At 44.7% G+C, this 18,025-nt stretch overlaps 1 pseudogene; it reads left to right on the top strand.

Annotated features, from left to right (window-relative positions):
• The first annotated feature begins 5,136 nt into the window (after positions 1 to 5,136).
• Positions 5,137 to 18,025, top strand: part of LOC132533705 (NADP-dependent malic enzyme, mitochondrial-like) — a 36,251-nt pseudogene continuing 23,362 nt past the window's right edge.

Below are 18,025 nucleotides of genomic sequence, written 5' to 3'. Positions count from 1 at the left end.
GCTAGTCTGTCAGTCAGATTAGGAGGCATAAAAACCTTCTCAAACAAGCAACAGTTAGAAGAATCAACTATCACCAAGCCTTCCCTGAAGTTCTGAAAGGTCTCCTATAAGCAATCAGATCACCTTAAACATGTCATATGTCAGAACACTCTAAAAATCTTCAAAAAGGGAGTTAAAATATCTTCATTCTATAATGTTAATAAATGCCAGTGGCCTGAATTCACCTATTAAAAGGCACACAGTAGGAAGATGGGACCAGAAAACACACCCACCCATATGTTGTCTGCAAGAATCCCAAAACTCAACAAGACAAACACAGACTCAAAGTGAAAAAATGGAAAACTATCATATAAGCTACAAAAAAGGGGGCAGGAATAGCTATTCTCATATCTGGCAAGATAGACCTTAAAATAAATAAAATTTAAAAAGAAAGTGTGGACATTACTTAGGGCTCAGAGGACCAGTCAATCAAGAGGACTTAATGATTATCAACGGGATTCAGGTGGTAGCACAGTGGGTTAAACGCACGTGGCGCAAAGCAAGGACAGGTGTAAGGATCCCGGTTCAAGCCCCTGGCTCCCCACCTGCAGGGGAGTCGCTTCACAGGTGGTGAAGCAGGTCTGCTGGTGTCTGTCTTTCTCTTCCCCTCTCTGTCTTCCCCTCCTCTCTCCAATTCTCTCTGTCCTATTCAACAATGATGACATCAATAACAATAACAACAATAACTACAGGAATAAACAAGGGCAACAAAAGGGAATAAATAAAATAAATAAATAAATAAATAAATAAATAAATGATTAGTAACATCTATGCACCTTTTGAGAGGTCATCTAAATACATCAAACAGCAATATATCAGTAGCAGCACAGTAATAGTAACACCCCACTCTCTCAAATTGACACATCATTGAGGCAAAAAAATTAATAAAGAAAATGAGGGAGATAAGTTAAGAGATAGATAAACTAGTGCTATTGAACATTTTCAGAGTAAAACTGGTGATTTCACCAGTTTCATCCCATCTTAGATGGAGCTTGAAGAAACCATGTTAAGTGAAATAAGTCAGAAACAGAAGGATGGATATGGGATGATCTCACTCACAGGCAGAAGCTTAAAAACAAGATCAGAAGAGAAAACACTAAGTAGACTTATACTGGAGCTCATGTAATGCACCAAAGCAAAAGACTCTGGGGTGGGTGGGTAGAGTACAGATCCTGGTACAGGATTGCAGAGGATCCCATGGGGTTGTATTGTTGTGTGAAAAAATTAGAAATGTTATACATATATAAACTATTGTATTTACTGTTGACTGTAAAACATTAATCCCACAATAAAGAAATAAAAATAAAAAATTATAAAAAGAAATGCAATTTCTCCTCCTCCTCCCCAATTTCTCACATAGACTGCCCCCAGATCCCAGGCTTATCTTAGCTTACAAAAGATACAAGTTCTGCCTTCACATCATCTCAATGCTAAGTTATGAGAGAAAGAATAGGATACTCCAATTGGAAGGAAGGACCACACATCTTGGTGTGACATACTGGAGTGTGAGCTGGATGGTGGTGGAGACCCTGAGCTGGCAGACACTCCAAGGATGTCCACTACATTTACAATAGGGCATTTTTATTTCCGCCTATCCACAATGCATCTGAACACACAGAATACTTGGTGACTGCTGTTGAATGGGAATATCCATCAGAGGTACCTGTGAAAAGGACTATTGGGGGCTGGATGGGTGGTGCAGCTCATAGAGTGCACATGTCCCTGTGCATGATGTCCCTTTCAAGATCCCAGTCCCCACCTATGAGTGGCAAGGAGGTTTCATAAGTGGTGAAGCAGTACTACAAGTTTCTCTCTCTCTCTCTTTCTCTTCCTCCTCCACCTCCTCCTCTCCTGTTTTTCCTCCTTTTTATCTCTTCCTATAATACATTAAAATTTTTTTTTAAGGAGTCAGGCTTCACTGGGTTAAGTGCACATGGGGAAAAGCACGAGGACTAGCGTAAGGTTCCTGGTTCAAGCTCCCAGCTCCCCACCTGCAGGGGAGTCACTTCACAGGCAGTGAAGCAGGTATGCGGGTGTCTCTCTTTCTCTCCTCCTCTCTGTCTTCCCTTTCTCTCTCCATTTCTCTCTGTCCTATCCAACAACAACAAGAATAACTACAACAATAAAACAACAAGGACAACAAAAGGGAATAAATAAATATTTTTTAAAAATTAAGGGTAAAAAAGTCCTGGGAGTGGTGTACAGGCACTAAACCACGGTGATAACCCTGGTTAAAAAAAAAAAAAAAAAAGATTGAGAAAGGGAGGGAGGGAGGGAGCGAGGGAGAGAGAATGTAGAAATCAATTGATTGAAATGCAAGTTAAGTTATCTTTTTATTTATTTATTTATTTATGTTTTGTCTTCTGTGCAAGAACACTGTTCAGCTCAGGCTCAGGCATAAGAGTCTCTTTGCATAACCATTTTGTTATCTCTGCATAAGCTGTTATTTCTCTAACAATGCGCTGGTTGCTTGACTCTTGCCTGACTGGTCGCCTCAACAGCATATAATTAAAACTAACAATAATAGCAAAGAATCATACAGCACCTTAATAGGTCATATCCTGTCCTAAGTTCTTTGATTTTTGTCAATCCTTTCAAATGCTATAATGCATTCAATGATGATGACATAGTTCAGCAAACAAATGGTGATCAGTACACATGTCTTTTGCTCCTTTCTAATATATCTGGGGAAAAAAAGCAAATTCCATGAGGTGATGCTATTTGCAAAGTGGTATGGTCATTTACCCAGGTCACACTTGTCAGTGACACTGTGGTCAAGATTTCAGTGCAACAGCTAGAGAGTCAGTGCTTCAGAGCCAATGCCTGAGGGCTTCAAATACAAAGCTGGAAAACCACACTGGCTGGGCCACTTTACGGAGTTTGAAAAAAATATCCCTATCATGGGCTGATGATGGAGATCAAAGATAAATGCCAGAGGTCACAGATGCTACCCCAGCATTGCCATATGCCAGAGCTGAGCAGTGTTTTGGTGTTTTGGTGTTTGGGAGTCAAGAACAATAGGCTTACAAACAGACTCTTGGAAAGCAGGGAGCTGGCCACAGGGATTTCTGTTTAAGGAATGATTCACCAGCCTTTCAGAGCACTTCCTTTGTTTGGACAGGACACCATCCCAGCAGTGCCAAATATTTCAGGGACAGACTCAACCTTTCTTTCCACATTGGTTCACAACCAACAGCTTTGCAAAACAAGTCATCTACAGGCAAAAAAATGAACAAAAAATAAATAAATCCTCATTCTCAAGTGCATTTGAACTGCCTGTGCTAACCATGTGACTTTGTAGTACTGTAGACAGAGATGAGCCTCAGTTTACTCTTCCATAAGTGCTGTCAGAACCCCTCTGTCCTGGTTGGGGTCAAATGGTCTGAATGGCAGGGGCCTGGGCACACCCAGTAGAGCACATACCACCATGAGCAAAGACCCTGCTTCAAGCCCCAGCCCCCACCTGCAGGGGGGAGCATCATGAGCAGTGAAGCAGTACTGCAGGTGTCTCTCTTTCCCCCTCTACTTCCCTGTTCCCTCTCAATTTCAGTCTGTATCATACACAAATAAATTTAAAATGAAACTGTAAAGCAGTACAAAGCTGCAATGCAGCTTTTCACATCAGCAGGGAGATGTGGCAAAATCCTGCAGATACTTGCACACTGAGTTTTAATTTTACAAAACACTTAAGTGAATAATAGAGAATATACGGTGTGGCAGTGGTGCAGTGGGTTAAGCACACAAGGTGCAAAATGCAAGGACCAGCATAAAGATCCCGCTTTGAGCCCACAACTTCCCACCTGCAGGAGGAGTCCCTTCACAAGCGGTGAAACAGGTCTGAGGTGTCTATATTTTTCTCCCTCTCTCTGTCTTCCCATTCTCTCTTGATTGTTCTCTGTCCTATCCAACAACAATAACAACAATAATAACAACAGTGATAAACAAGGGCAACAAAAGGGAAAAATAATGGAGAATATAAAATCAGTCTGCTTTTTGACAATTAAGTTCATGCTCTCTTTTCTTTCTTTCTTTCTTTCTTTCTTTCTTTCTTTCTTTCTTTCTTCTTTCCTAAAGTACATCTTTCCTTGTTAGTATATCTCTTTCTCTCTCTGTCTCTTTATGTCTTCATTCTCTCTTTTCTCCCTTCACCCTTTGCCATCAGTGTTATTGCTGAGGCTTCACAATCCCCAGTGGCCATTTTTTAATAGTGGTAAGACACAGAGAGAGGAGAGAGAGAAAGAAAAGGACAGATACCTGCAGCACTGTTTCACTGCTCCTAAAGTTCCCCTTCCCCATCCAATGCAAGTGGGGGCAGAATTTAAGCCTCTTGTGTACATAAGAGGCTTTCAAATGCTTCTGCTGTGCTAGCTGGACTTCAAATAGCACTGAACACCCAGGAGATGTTTAGTGGTATTGTAAGGGTAAAAGAAAGTTCACTTGGATAGTGTGCTGCTTTGCCATGTGCACAACCTGGATTCAAGCCCGGCCCCATCACACTGGAGGAAGCTTTGGGATTACGGTCTCTTTCCCTCTCTCCTTGCTTCTCTCTCTCTCTCTTAAAAATTATCATATTGGAGCCAGTGAAGCCCCCCAGCAACAGCAATACATAAATTTTCATGTTTTTTTGGAGAAGTAGTGGAGCCCCAGTAATAACAAAAAAAAAAAAATCAATTAATTAAAAACAAATGAAAGAGAGTGCCAAGTGCAACAATCTGTGTGTATCTTCTATCCTATTCCTCTCTCTATATATATATGTGTGTGTGTGTGTGTGTGTGTGTGTGTGTGTGTGTGTGTGTGTGTGTATTTCCTTTTTTTTTTCTGTAAAGCTAAAAGCTATATCAAGATCAACTAGGTACAACACAATGATGACACAAACCCCAGGCAGTTCACAAGCAGAGATGGTGCCCCAATTCCCAGGAGGAAGCTAGGGCACAGAGTAGACCCTGACTTACCTGTGCCAGGTGGTTGAGTCAGCAGAGCTGGAGTTCAAATGCAGCTCCAACTCCCCACCCCCACTCGGAATCTGCAGGGACTTCAGGGCTAGATGGTGGGGTTCTAGATACCCATGGGTCTGCCTCTCTTCCTCCTCTCCAGGGCATGGCCTTCATGCTAGAGGAGCAGCTGCAGCTGTGCATACATGGCTTGAGCCCGCCCTGCTTCCTGAGCCAGGACGTGCAGCTGCTCCGTGTCATGAGGTCCTACGAGCGGCAGCAGAGTGACCTGGACAGATCAGTGGTGTCCTCTGGCCAACTGCTTTCTAATACACTCCTGCAGGCACCCCAAACCCAACCTGGCCCCCAGAGCAGTGCAGGTCCCCCTAAGGTTCTATCTGTTTGACTGGGAAGGATTCCATCCATGAAAACCCAGAAAGCCCCTTAAAAAGAGGTGGCATTTGAGTCAACCAGAGAGAAGCATGAATGAATGCCTTCATTGAACTGTGTGGATTTTCTGGTGGGACCCTCGGCTCCTGGAATGAGGAGAATGACGCTGTGTGGGGTGGAGGGAGAGAAGAGGGTTCCTTGCCTCCAGGATCCTACTGTCACATGTGATACTTGTGAAACCTGTCCCCAACAGGACAGATGGGGTTCTGGGGACATCAGTGATCAGAGTGGTAAATGGAATTGAAGCTTACTTCCAGCCACTCAGAGACTAAAGCTGAATCTTGAGACCAAAGCACAGCCTCAAGGACTAGAATCCTACTGGTCTTCGGACAGATAACTCAGCTAGGTAATCTCTGCCATGTGAGTCACCCAGGTTTGAGCCCGGCCCCCAATCACTGGACAAAGCTTCAGTGCTGTGGTCTCTCTCTCTCTCTCTCTCTCTCTCTCTCTCTCTCTCTCTCTCTCCCTCTCCCTCTGTCTTGAAAGACAGAAAGTCCACCTGATGGTTTTACCCTCTTGAAACAAACAAAAAAAAAAAATCAAGACCCTTTGTGAACTGAAGTCTAGGAGGAAGTTTTGAGACACTCTGATCTCAGAGGTAGGAAAATGCAGGGTGTTTGGCCTCTCTCTGCTTGCCCTAAATCAGGTTAAAATCTTTCCAGTTCTTCCCATGGCCATTATTAAGGGAGTGGGAGGTGAAATGGGGTTTCCTGAATGTCGTGTGTGTGTGTGTGTGTGTGTGTGTGTGTGTGTGTGTGTGTGTGTGTGTGGAAGAGAGAGAGAGAGAGAGAGAGAGAGAGATTCAGACAGAGAAAGAGGGAGACACACCACAGTACCTGGTGCTCTATCACCCTCCTGTGTGGTGCTGGGACTCCAACCTGGGCCACATACATGTCAAGGCAAGTCCTCCCCAAAAAGTGAGATATCGCTCCAGCCCCTTCCTCTATTTCTACCTATCTAGAAGGAGCGAGTGCGTCAGGTAGTGGATTTCATGAACTCTATCTCTGATTTCCAAGTTCAAGTGACAATAATGCAAATATCCTTTCATGTCAAAGCTGGCATGTGACAGCATCCAACTTTCAGGAAGGGAAATGTTTGCTGCCTACATGAATCCACCATCCTGACCACCATTTTTTATAATGAGTGACAAGTAAGAGAAGGAAAATGAGGGAGATATCTACAACACTGCTACACCACATGGAAAGCTTCCCCTTCAGTTGGGGGCAAGAGAGTCAATCCTGGACCCTCACAAATGGGGATGGGATGAGCCACCACCAGAGCCCTCAGCCTGGTTCTTGTCTTCCTTCCTGAGGTACATCATCCCCATGACGCTCCAGAATCAGAATGAGAAACTCTTCTACTGGGTGCTGACGTCTGGTGTGGAGGGTTCATGCCCATTGTGTACATGCCCACCATGGGGCTGGCCTGTCAACACTATGGCCTGACCTACCGGAGGCCACAGTGGGTCCTGGGGATGGTACTAGAGGTGGGGACATCTCCTGGATAGGACCCCATTCCTTCTGCTGGCTTTGGCCACTGAACTTCTACTTGCCAACTCCTGATGTTAAAAATAGCTCTTATTTTCTTTTCATCATGCCTGGGGCTTCTCCTCTCCATGCCACCTTTTCAGAGAGAGAGAGAGACAGAGACAGAGAGAAACCACAGCATTGAAGCATTGTCCAATATGTTGGGGACCAAAATTGACCCTGGGCCATGTACAGTACAGGGCAAAGCAGGTCACTATCCAGGTGAGCTCTCTTGCTAGCCCAAGACATCTACTTTTCAGCACTACCCAATAAATAAAGAAAGAAATAAAAGGGAACAAGGAAATAAACAAATTTGACAGCACTGACTATACTAAATGCATCACATCCCAAAGACAATGTCCCTATGGAACTTTGGGCTGCATCTGCAAAACCCCACCACCTCCTCGGCTGATGGAGGCAAGGGTTGGGGGACCACTGAAGGTCCATGGAGGTACCAAGGACCAGGCATGGTCGTGTGGAGACACGAACTTCTGGGAGTACTTCAGAGAGACAACTCAATTTTATTGGGGTGAGAACAGGTATATATATATGGTTAGAAAAGGAAGAAAAGGATTCGGGCGGTAGCACAGCAGGTTAAGTGCAGGTGGTACAAAGACAAGGACCAGCATAAGGATCCTAGTTTGAGCCCCTGGCTCCCCACCTGCTCACAGGGGAGTTGCTTCACAAGCAGTGAAGCAGGTCTGCAGGTGTCTGTCTTTCTCTCCCCTTTTCTGTCTTCCCCTCCTCTCTCCATTTCTCTCTGTCCTATCCAATAATGATGACAACAGTAATAACTACAACAACAACAAAAAAAACAACAACAAGGACAACAAAAGGGAATAAATAAACAAATAGAAAAAATAAAGAAATAAAAGTGGCAAAAAAGGGAGAGAACTAATAGAGGAGGATCACTCCAAATAAGGAATATTGGGGAAAGGCTCATTGCTATTATGCGGAACAAAGTGGCTAGTAAAGGAATTTATGACCAGGCTGGTCCTGGAGAGTAGGGCTAATCTTATCTCCGGCCAGGGGGAGGGCCTCTTTTATTGCAGGTCAGTGGTCCATTCAGCTTCTTGTAAGCTGAGGCTGGAAGCACATGCCGATCTCTTTGTAGAGGGAACCTGGGGTTCAACCCCCTCAAGGCTTAGGGACCACTCTCCACATGGAACAAGTTGAGATGAGAAAGTTTTGACAAAAGCACTGCAGAGCTCCCCCAGCCCTGACTAAGATCTGACCGGCAAGTGCCTCATTCAGAGCTGTGTTGCTGTCTGTTTTTCTCCCCGTATCTCCCTCTCACCTCCCCACCGCCTGATTCCTGGTCATTTCTGAAGGAAGGGAGGTGAGCTTGCCTGCCTGCTGGGTGTCACTGATGGATCACTGAATGTTTGGATTCCAAAGACAAGAGTTCTCAGGCTGACTCAAAGAGCCAAACACCCTCCTTTGTGTTCCACTCTAATTTCACTTCAAATGTGATTTTATTAGGGTAGGGCAAGAGGAGACAGGGGTCCCAACTTCTTTCAGAAACAAAGATTTCCAGGAACATTTCCTAAAACGATCCCTCATGGGGGGTTTGTGTGGGGGGGTTGTTTTCATAGTGTATTCATGCCCCGGCCAACGGGACATGAACAGTGGCTAGGAACCCAAGAACCTGGAATGAAAGGAACAGGAGACACAAGGAATGACAGCAAGACAGGATTCTGATCAAGCTGCAAAATTTTATTGTGTTCACAGGCATTATAAGGCTTTGGGGAAGGGGGAAGTACTGGAGGAGGAGGAGGAGGGGGAGCAATCATCAGGGTGGAATGTTCCTTGCAACATACAATAGCCGAAACCATGTTTGTTACCACAACTATGTGATGTGTCACTTGCTTTCTGATAAATGGCCTACCTGAGGGGAAATGGCCTGCCCGTGGGGGAAATGAAAACTTGTCTCGAGGGCTTCCATTGTTTCAAAGCTTATCAAGCAGAGAATGGCTCCTGGCATCTCCTCCCTTCGTTACAATTTAACTGAGGCAGGCAATCAGGGGTGTGGTGTAGAGACCTTAATAGCAGTTTTGGTGGGCATTAACCAGAGGGAAGAAGTATTAACCTGATTCCTCCTGTGGGGTGAATGTAAAACCAGTCTTCCCACATCTTTCCGCTCTTGGTGTCTTTTTGGGGAGGGGAGGCAGAGCCACAGTTTTCAGGGTGTAGACAACTTCAAGGCAGAAGTTTTTTCTTGCTGACATCAACCTCCATGCAAATCAGGTTTGCTTCACGGGGGACTCAAAGGTGTACTATAGGGTCCTCACCCTGAAGTGCTTTGCCTTGCACCCCTTACTGGTGTCCTTTCCCTGCCAAGGTTGGATGTCTCAGTGTATAATTCTGAGTTTTATGCCATCCGAAAAGGAGGTCTGTCACCCTCAGGTTCAGCCAAGCCTCTGTCAGCCAAATCAAACCTATCATAATGTATTTGTAAGGGTTTTGATGCCAAGGAGTCAATTTGCCATTTTATAAAATCAGTAATCTTATTAAAAATAAAGGGTCCTAAGGTAATCATTAACAAAAGACTAATCAGGGGTCCCACGACTGAAGGCAGCCAAGAAGGGGGAATTCATCCATGATTGTGCAGAGGAAGGGTCATATCTATTTCTCAAATCTCGACTAAGTGTTTGTAGGTTTTTAACATTTTGTTCTATAATTCCTGATTCATTAATATAAAAACAACATTATTCTTGTAAAGCTAAGCAGGTTGCTCCCTTTTCTGCTGTAAGAAGGTCAAGGATTCGTCTGTTCTGTAAAGTAACCTTTGCCAGAGATGTGATCTGTCTCTGTAGTGACTCTAGACTGTTTGTGGTGGAATCTATGACTAGTTGTAATTTGTCAGAAAAGTCATGGGAGAAGTAAATAGAATGTCCTACTGCCCCAACAACTATGCCAGTAGAGGTAGCTAAACCTATGCCAACTATCAATGGGAGGAAAACAGATCTTTTATGAGTGGAGTGTAGGAGCCATGCAAACTCATCAGGTTCATATAAAGTGAGTTGGGGGACTATAGCTACCATGAGGCAGGGCCCAGGGGTAGTGGTATTTATGCTAGTCAGAAGTGTCCCACAGCACCAGAAGTAAGCTAATTGTGGTGCTTCATGGACAGTGCTTACAGAAACATTATGGGTGCAAGTGAAATTAACAGGGCCAGTGTTGTTGGTATAAAGGAATACCAGTATAAATTAATTGCCTATGTGTTCTAGAAAAAGTGGGACTGAGGAGACGGAGGGATGGGGTCCCATAGGGGGGTCATTTGTGGTTGCATCTAGAAAAGTTGGCAGTGTGTTGTTTAAAGGTTCTGAAGCAAGAATGGGTCGTGAAAGGGATGCACACAGCAAGCAATGGGAAGTGTTGAGAACAATCTGAGAATAATTTAAAAGGTTAATTGCATATTGGAGATATAGGGGCCAAGTAGCCCATTTTTTAGTGACTTCCATGGCCGAATTTGTTTGGAAAGCTGAATGGAGCTTATTCTCTGTTTCTATAATGACTTGATTTACTTGTTCTCTATGCTCGGCCAATGCCAATTGTCTGGAGATATGTATAGTTACTGTAGGATATGTGGAGTATCCATTATTATATAATTTACCTGTAACTCCGTCTTGCCAACGGGTATCCCAGGGATCAGAAATCTGAATAGTAAACTGGGACCCTTGTAATCTGAGACTACTGGGCTTTCCTGTTTTGGTTCTTGGCAAGTGGGCATCATGGAGAATATAGGACCAATAGCGGCAGCCTCCATAAGTGGAAACATCAGTAAGGCATCTGCTCCGGTCCTTATTATCAAAAAGAAAGCAGGCATAAGGCCGATGGGTGCTAGATATAGTCTTGGGAGAAATATTAATGACAACAGTCTCCTGGAAACCTTTAGGAGGATAGCGTGCTGTGCCAATGTTTTGGACTGTAGTGTGAGAGTCTTTGGTTTGTGTCTCTCTAACCTGGAATTCCCACTGATAAACAAGAGCTGTACAAGTGGGAATGGCCAATATTAGGGGCATGTAGAGAAGACAAGGAAGCATCACACGGTTGGACTTCTTTGGAACCATCTTCAGATTTTAGTGTTGTTTTCCTGAAAGACAAAAGAAGAAAAAAGGGCCTCAGGAACTCACATTCTTGGGCACGGAATACATTAGTAATTCTTGGGGCTTTAGGGAAGTGTATCAACACTGTTTTTAGGAAGAGCAGGGCAATCTCCCCTTGAGGGTGAGATTCCATTGACTTGTCTAACAAGCCTTTCAGGAAGCCACGTAGGAGCTCCTTCATTTTGATCATATATACAGGCCGAGCCACGTCCCCAGATGAGGACAGGGTCAGGACCTTTCCATTGTGAGGGGGTCATGCCACCTGAACATGGCTTTTCTATTATGGGTCTCAGGATGCCAGAGATGGTTAGCAGCAGATCTTTCTTGTGCATCCAGATTGAGAAAATTAAGAACAAAAAGAGCATGGTTGAGGATATTACGTGGCACTCCACGAGTTTCATAGAGGGAAGTCTTTTTGAGTTTATGTAGAGTTGCCTTAAGCACTTGGTAGGGTTCCCATCAATCACGTAGGCTGCAGTTCCATTAACAGAGCCGTCAGTAAATACCAAGGAGGCCTTATTAAGAGACTGGGTAGCTGTTATCTTGGGGAATACAAAGGGATGCACAGCAGCAAATTGTAGCAGGGGATTGTTGGGATAATTATTATCAATGGTGCCTGAGAAGGAGGCACATGCAATAGGCCAGTCATCAGAGGCTTGGAGCGACCAATCAAGCTGATCTTTACTGTAGGGTAAGATAAGAGAGTCAGGATCTTTTCCAAAATATTGACAGCTCAGTTTTCGTGCTTTTATAATCTGCTGTGCAACCAGGAATAGATACGTGGCAAGCACCTTTTGAGGGGAAGCAGGCAGATGAACCCATAGTAGGGGGTGCCCCTTATCTTTGGCTTTAAGTGAGTTTTGCGAGAAAACACCAGTGGGTGTATGAGAAGTGGAACAGATAACAAATAGCAGGGTTGTATTATAGTCAATTTGAAAAACAGTCTGCTCTTGTATAGAGCGGTTGAAGGAAGCTTGGGCTTCAGGGGAGAGCTTTCTGGGAGACAATGGGTTTGGGTCACTGTTAAGGACTTCATTTAGGGGGAGCAGGGCATGAGTGGGCAATTTTAAATATGATCTAAGCCATTGAATATCACCTAGAAGTTTTTGGAAGTCATTTAAGGTCTGTAAATGGGAGGTGCGTAGTTGAATTCGAGGGGTTAGCATGCGATGGTGAAGCAATTCATATCCCAAATAAGTATAAGGGTCAGCTATTTGTACTTTATCGGGGGCAACTTGAAGTCCTCTATTTGAAAGGCTGGCTGTCAGGTCTTCTAGGCATTGAAACAGGCTGTACTTTTGGTCAGCAGCCAAAAGTATATCATCCATATAATGTAGAATATATATGGAAGGCCATTTTTGTCTAATTGGAGCAACAGCCTCATCAACAATTTTTTGACAAAGGGTATAGGTATTGGCTATGCCTTGTGGTAATACTTTCCATTGATAACGGGGCATAGGGCCCTGAAAATTTATTTGGGGTATGCTGAAGGCAAAATGGGGCCTGTCATTAGGGTGTAAGGGAATAGTGAAGAAACAATCTTTGAGATCAATAACTATTTTAAGATAGCCAGAGGGGATCGCTACAGGGGAGGGTAGACCCAGTTGAAGGGCCCCCATAGGGAACATTACTTTGTTAATAGCTCTTAAATCTTGTAATAATCGCCATTTTCCTGACTTCTTTTTTATGACAAAAATTGGGATATTCCATGGGGAGGTAGTTGGCTCTATGTGACCTGCAGCAAGCTGCTCCTGCACTAGCGTCAGTGCTGCTTTGGCTTTTTCTTGTGTTAAAGGCCACTGATCAACCCATACGGGGACACTTGTTTTCCAGGCAATTTTTTCTGCTTGGGGTGCAGGCATGTCAACGGCCATTAGGAAAAAGGCGGAGGGGGAGAGATACCCAGCCCAGACCGATCTGTCCTTTGGACGACTGTAAGGGGTTCTCTAATTCCTTGAGAGTTTTTTACAAGTCCTCTTCCCGGGAGAAAACCTTGATTTAACATCTGCCAGGACACCTTTTCGTTGGGGCTGCACATAATGACATTCATTTGAGAGAATATCACGGCCCCAGAGATTAACTGGCAGCCCAGGGATAACAAATGGAGTAACAGAGCCAGTATTGCCCTCTTCATCTGACCAAGTAAGAGCCTGGGAGATGACTTTGGGGTCAGTGGACTGGCCTATGCCTTTTAAGTGGGTGTGAGAGGCCATTAAGGGCCAAGTGTGTGGCCGGTCTTTTTCAGAAATGACTGTGGCATCAGCCCCTGTGTCTATAATACCAGTAAAAGGTTTGCCATTTAAAAATAGTTTCAAGGAGGGGCGGTCGAGAGAAACCTGTTGGACCCAATATGCGTCTGAGGACACGGGGGGGTCATCGAGATGGGACTGTTTATGGAAATTACTATTAAGGTGCTGTAAGGGAAGTAATATTAGTTGTGCTATATGCTCACCGGGTGGAATGACCTGTGTGCCTTCTTGAGAGGAGGCGATAACTTTAATTTCTCCAGTGAAGTCATTGTCAACAACTCCGGGGACCACATGTAGACCTTGGAGGGTGGAACTAGCTTTTCCTAGTATTAGGCCAAACAAATTTTGAGGGAGGGGGCCAAAGACTGCAGTATTTATGGTCAGAGGGCCTGTATCGGGGGTTAATACTGTGCGGGAGGTGGCACAGAGGTCCCGTCCTGCGCTGCAAGCGGTGGCTCTCCAGAGACTAGAGACCAATCTGAGGAGGCATTGGGAGTTGGCTTGGGAGGGGGAAGCAGCTGGGCTGGAGCCTGAGGGACAAACCTGATAGGCCCAGGGGTTGTCCTTTGTGTGGGGGCCAGGGGCCAGCCCCGCAGGAAGTTTCCCAATGGTCGGGGGTTTAAGAATTGGCCCTGGATGTTACTTCTAGATCTACATTCAGAGGCCCAGTGCTTGCCTCTTTGGCAGCGTGGACAAACTGTTGCCGGAGGAGGGTGCCCCAATACAGGAGGTTGGGTTTGGGCGGTGGCCATATACTCTCTGATAAAATGACCAGGCTGTTTGCAGTTAAAGCAGGTCTTGTTTTGTTGGCCGGCGCCTGCAGAAAAATTGTTGTTATGGAGGGTGACACCAATGGCAAGCCCAAGAGCATGTGTAGTGCCGATGCCAGAGCAAAGCTTAACATAATCAGCAAGAGTGCCACACTTGTGAAGACAGATGGCATCTTGACAAGAGGGATTAGAATTTTCAAAAGCCAAATGTTTAACAAAAGGATTATCAGTTTCATCACCTCTGAAAAGCCTTTCTGCTTTTGATTTAGCCTCATTTAAGCGGCTAATAAAATCACTATAGGGCTCTCTGGGCCTTGTCTAATTTTAGCCAAAGAAGTAGTGGTAGATCCCTTAGGGGGCAGGTGCTTCCATGCTTTTAAGACAGCCTGTTGTATCTGGGTGAGCAAGCCGGGTGGGAAACGGGCTTGAACCTTGTTGGAATTATAGGGGCTCTACCTACGAGTTTTTTAAGAGTCCAAGTCTTTGAGGAATCTTTTCTTCTACAGTTTTCTATAAACTCAATTCTCCAGGAGACATAATCGTCTCCATTAAGAGCAGTGCGAGCCAGCCGATTCCAGTCATTGGGAGTGAGCCATTTATCACTAAATCCTTCTAACAAAGCTACAGTAAAAGGAGCGGTCGGACCATAGTTAGCAACCACCGCTTTTAATTTTTCTAAGTATTTAAAATTTAGATTTTTATGTTTTTGAGAACAATTATCATCATTATCATCATCTGAACTTGATTGGGCTTTGTCATTTTTAGTTTTAGAGGGGGTGGAAGATTGTGGGAGATTATCGTCGCTATCAACATCTGAATCTGGAGGTTCTTCAGGGTCTTCTATTTGTATAGAAACCTAATGTGCAGGGTCATTTTGAGTCTGGCTCCGAGTGACAGGGAAAGCCAAAACTGGTTTTGATTTGGATGGTTTAGTTTTAGGGATTGGGCTTAGGTTTTTTGGTGAGGCTAAAAATGTAAGTTCTTCTGTAACTGCAGCTATTTCTTTCATTAATTGAAGCTGCTCTCTCCAGTCAGCAAGGACCTTGTGGAGGGTGGAAATTCCTGTAAGGGCTCCTGAGCGTGCCCGCCTGATGGAAGGATCATCAAGGAGGGGGTCAGGCTGGAGAGCAGGGGCATGAATGTAAGGAGGGGGATTAAAGGGAGGAGGACACCAATCAGGATTGTGGTATTTGGCAGCCTCTCTTTCTAGCGAAGCCTCCTCCTCCACGGGAAGTGCTTCAGGAATGGGGGGTTTTGTAAAACTGGATAGAGGTGGGGGAAAGATTGCAGGGTTTTATTCTCATGTGAATTAGCAATACAAGGGTCAATGGAGGGAAGTTTAGTGAGTGAGGTGGAACCTGTAGGGAGGGGGACAGGGTCTTTATTTTGGCCGGATATGGGGGGATCAAGGTCAACATTTACAGAAGGGCACCGAGATGGGGTCTTTGTCCTGGAGGGCAGGCGAGAAAGTTGCTGGAGGACCTTTTCACCCTCTGTAATGAGGCTTTTAATATCAGGGTGATTATTATAAATTTTTAAGATATCATTAATTAAATTCCAATAGGAAAAGGCTGAAACAGGGACATTTTCAGGACCAAAAGATTGATAGTAGTCATTAAGACAATCACCAATTCTCCTCCAACGCCTCTCATCAATAGTGCCTTCCTGGGGAAACCAGGGGCAAATATCTCCAATATAGTCTAAAAACTTCTTTAAATCTTTCTTTTTAACCCCTGTTCCTCGTGTCTTGAAAGACTCCTTGAGTCCATTAATAAATAAATCCTGTTTCCTAAATGCCTGTCCCATGGTAATGCTTACCTTGTGCCTCTGTGACACTCCTTCAGATCTGACTCACGGCCAGGCAGCTCCGTGGTGATCTATGCGAGCCTGTGCATTGCCTCCTCGGGCCGCGGTGGCTCAGTGAATTTCAGATAGCAGCAGCATTCCAAGGTCCAGAAGGCTTCTTCACCCCATGTTCGGGCGCCAGATGCCCCAGCCAGCGGGGCATGAATAGGGGCTAGGAGCCCAAGAACTTGAAAGGAAAGGAACAGGAGACACAAGGAATGACAGCAAGACAGGATTCTGATCAAGCTGCAAAATTTTATTGTGTTCACAGGCATTATAAGGCTTTGGGGAAGGGGGAAGTACTGGAGGAGGAGGAGGAGGGGGAGCAATCATTAGGGTGGAATGTTCCTTGCAACATACAATAGCTGAAACCATGTTTGTTACCACAACTATGTGATGTGTCACTTGCTTTCTGATAAATGGCCTACCTGAGGGGAAATGGCCTGCCCGTGGGGGAAATGAAAACTTGTCTCGAGGGCTTCCATTGTTTCAAAGCTTATCAAGCAGAGAATGGCTCCTGGCATGTTCAAAATATCCTTTTTTAAAAAAAATTTTGCAATTGGGGGCTGGAAGTAGCCTACCTGGTAGAGTACACATTACCAAAAGTAAGGGCCCGGATTCAAGACACAGGTCCCCAGCATGGGGCGGGGGTAGGAGGGACACTATATGAGCAGTGAAGCAGTCCTAAATGCTGTCTCTTTCTCCCTCTCTGTCTCTCTCTCCTTCCTTCCCTCTCTCATTCTACCTTTCACCTTCTGTTTTAAAAAATAGCCACTAGGAATGGTGGAGTCAGGCAGGCATATATCAGTGATAACCCTGAAAACCCTAATGACAAAAAGAAAGGGCAGCAGTTGGGGGGCCAATTGGACATAAACCTTGTCATCCCCATGACACAGGCACCACATGGGAAGTGCTATGACATGACAGCAGAGGAAGCTCCGGTGCAGTGGTGTCTTATATGAAAGAAACAGTTGCCATGAATTATGAAACAATATATGTATAAAACTTCAGCTATGAAAAAAAATAAAATTTAATACATAAAAACAATGAGAGAGGAAGTCAGGCGGTAGCAGCAAAGCAAGTTAAGTGCACATGGCACAAAGTTCAAGGACCTTCATAAGGATCCCAATTCAATCCCCCAGCTCCCCACCTGCAGGGGGAGTCACTTCATAGGCAGTGAAGCAGGTCTGCAGGTGTTTATCTTTCTCTCCCCATCTTTGTCTTCCCCTCCTCTCTCCCTTTCTCTCTGTTCTATCCAACAAAGATAATGACTACAACAATAAAACAAGGGCAACAAAAATGAATAAATAAATAAATAAATATTTTAAAAGAAAAGGAACACCCACTGCCCTAGTTTCTCCCTGAGTTTCTTTCATTTTCTGCCTACCAAAGACTGGCTGATGCTTAATGCTATGGCTCAGCCACTGGCACTGGGCCAGAGCTGAAGAAGTGGCCTAAGGGGGATTTAGAGGGTCTGTCAGCAAAATTCCATCTGATCCCCCAATCACTGTCATACTCTGCAGAAGAGAGCTGGGTGCAAGAGACAGGATAGTGTGGGGCCACTTACCCTGGGGCTTGACTCATGGGTTTCAATCACTGGATGGACTAGCTCTTATTAAAGTACAGTTCTGTATGCAAGAGAGAGATCATCTGATCACTACACTGACCCATAGAGAATTCAAGTCCTGCACTCTGCCATTTGAGCTACTTCCCCTGCCAATAAGTTAATATATATATATATATATATATTTTTTCATTTTATTGAGAGAAAGACAAGAGCACTGCTCATCCCTGACTTTAGGTGGTCCTGGGTGTTGAACCTGGGACCTCAGAGACTCCAGCATGAAAGTCTTCTGAATGAACATTGTGCTGTCTCCCTTCCCCCACTCCCACCCCTAGTCAGTATTTTTTAAAGGCAGGTGGAGATTTACATACACAAAATAACGTCTAAGATGTACATGAGTGGAAATTTTTTGGCATACCGAAGGAGCAGCTTATATTTGGGGAGGCAGGGAACACCCTACATGCTCCTATGAGTGTGGACACAGGGACTGGAGTGTCAGGGGACTGGCAGGCCTCATGTAGATGCATTCCTATTTCCCACTG

The sequence above is a fragment of the Erinaceus europaeus genome, chromosome 17, assembly GCF_950295315.1.
Source record: "Erinaceus europaeus chromosome 17, mEriEur2.1, whole genome shotgun sequence".
In the NCBI taxonomy this organism is placed as follows: Eukaryota; Metazoa; Chordata; class Mammalia; order Eulipotyphla; family Erinaceidae; genus Erinaceus; species Erinaceus europaeus.
This window is presented reverse-complemented; position numbering and strand designations above follow the sequence as displayed.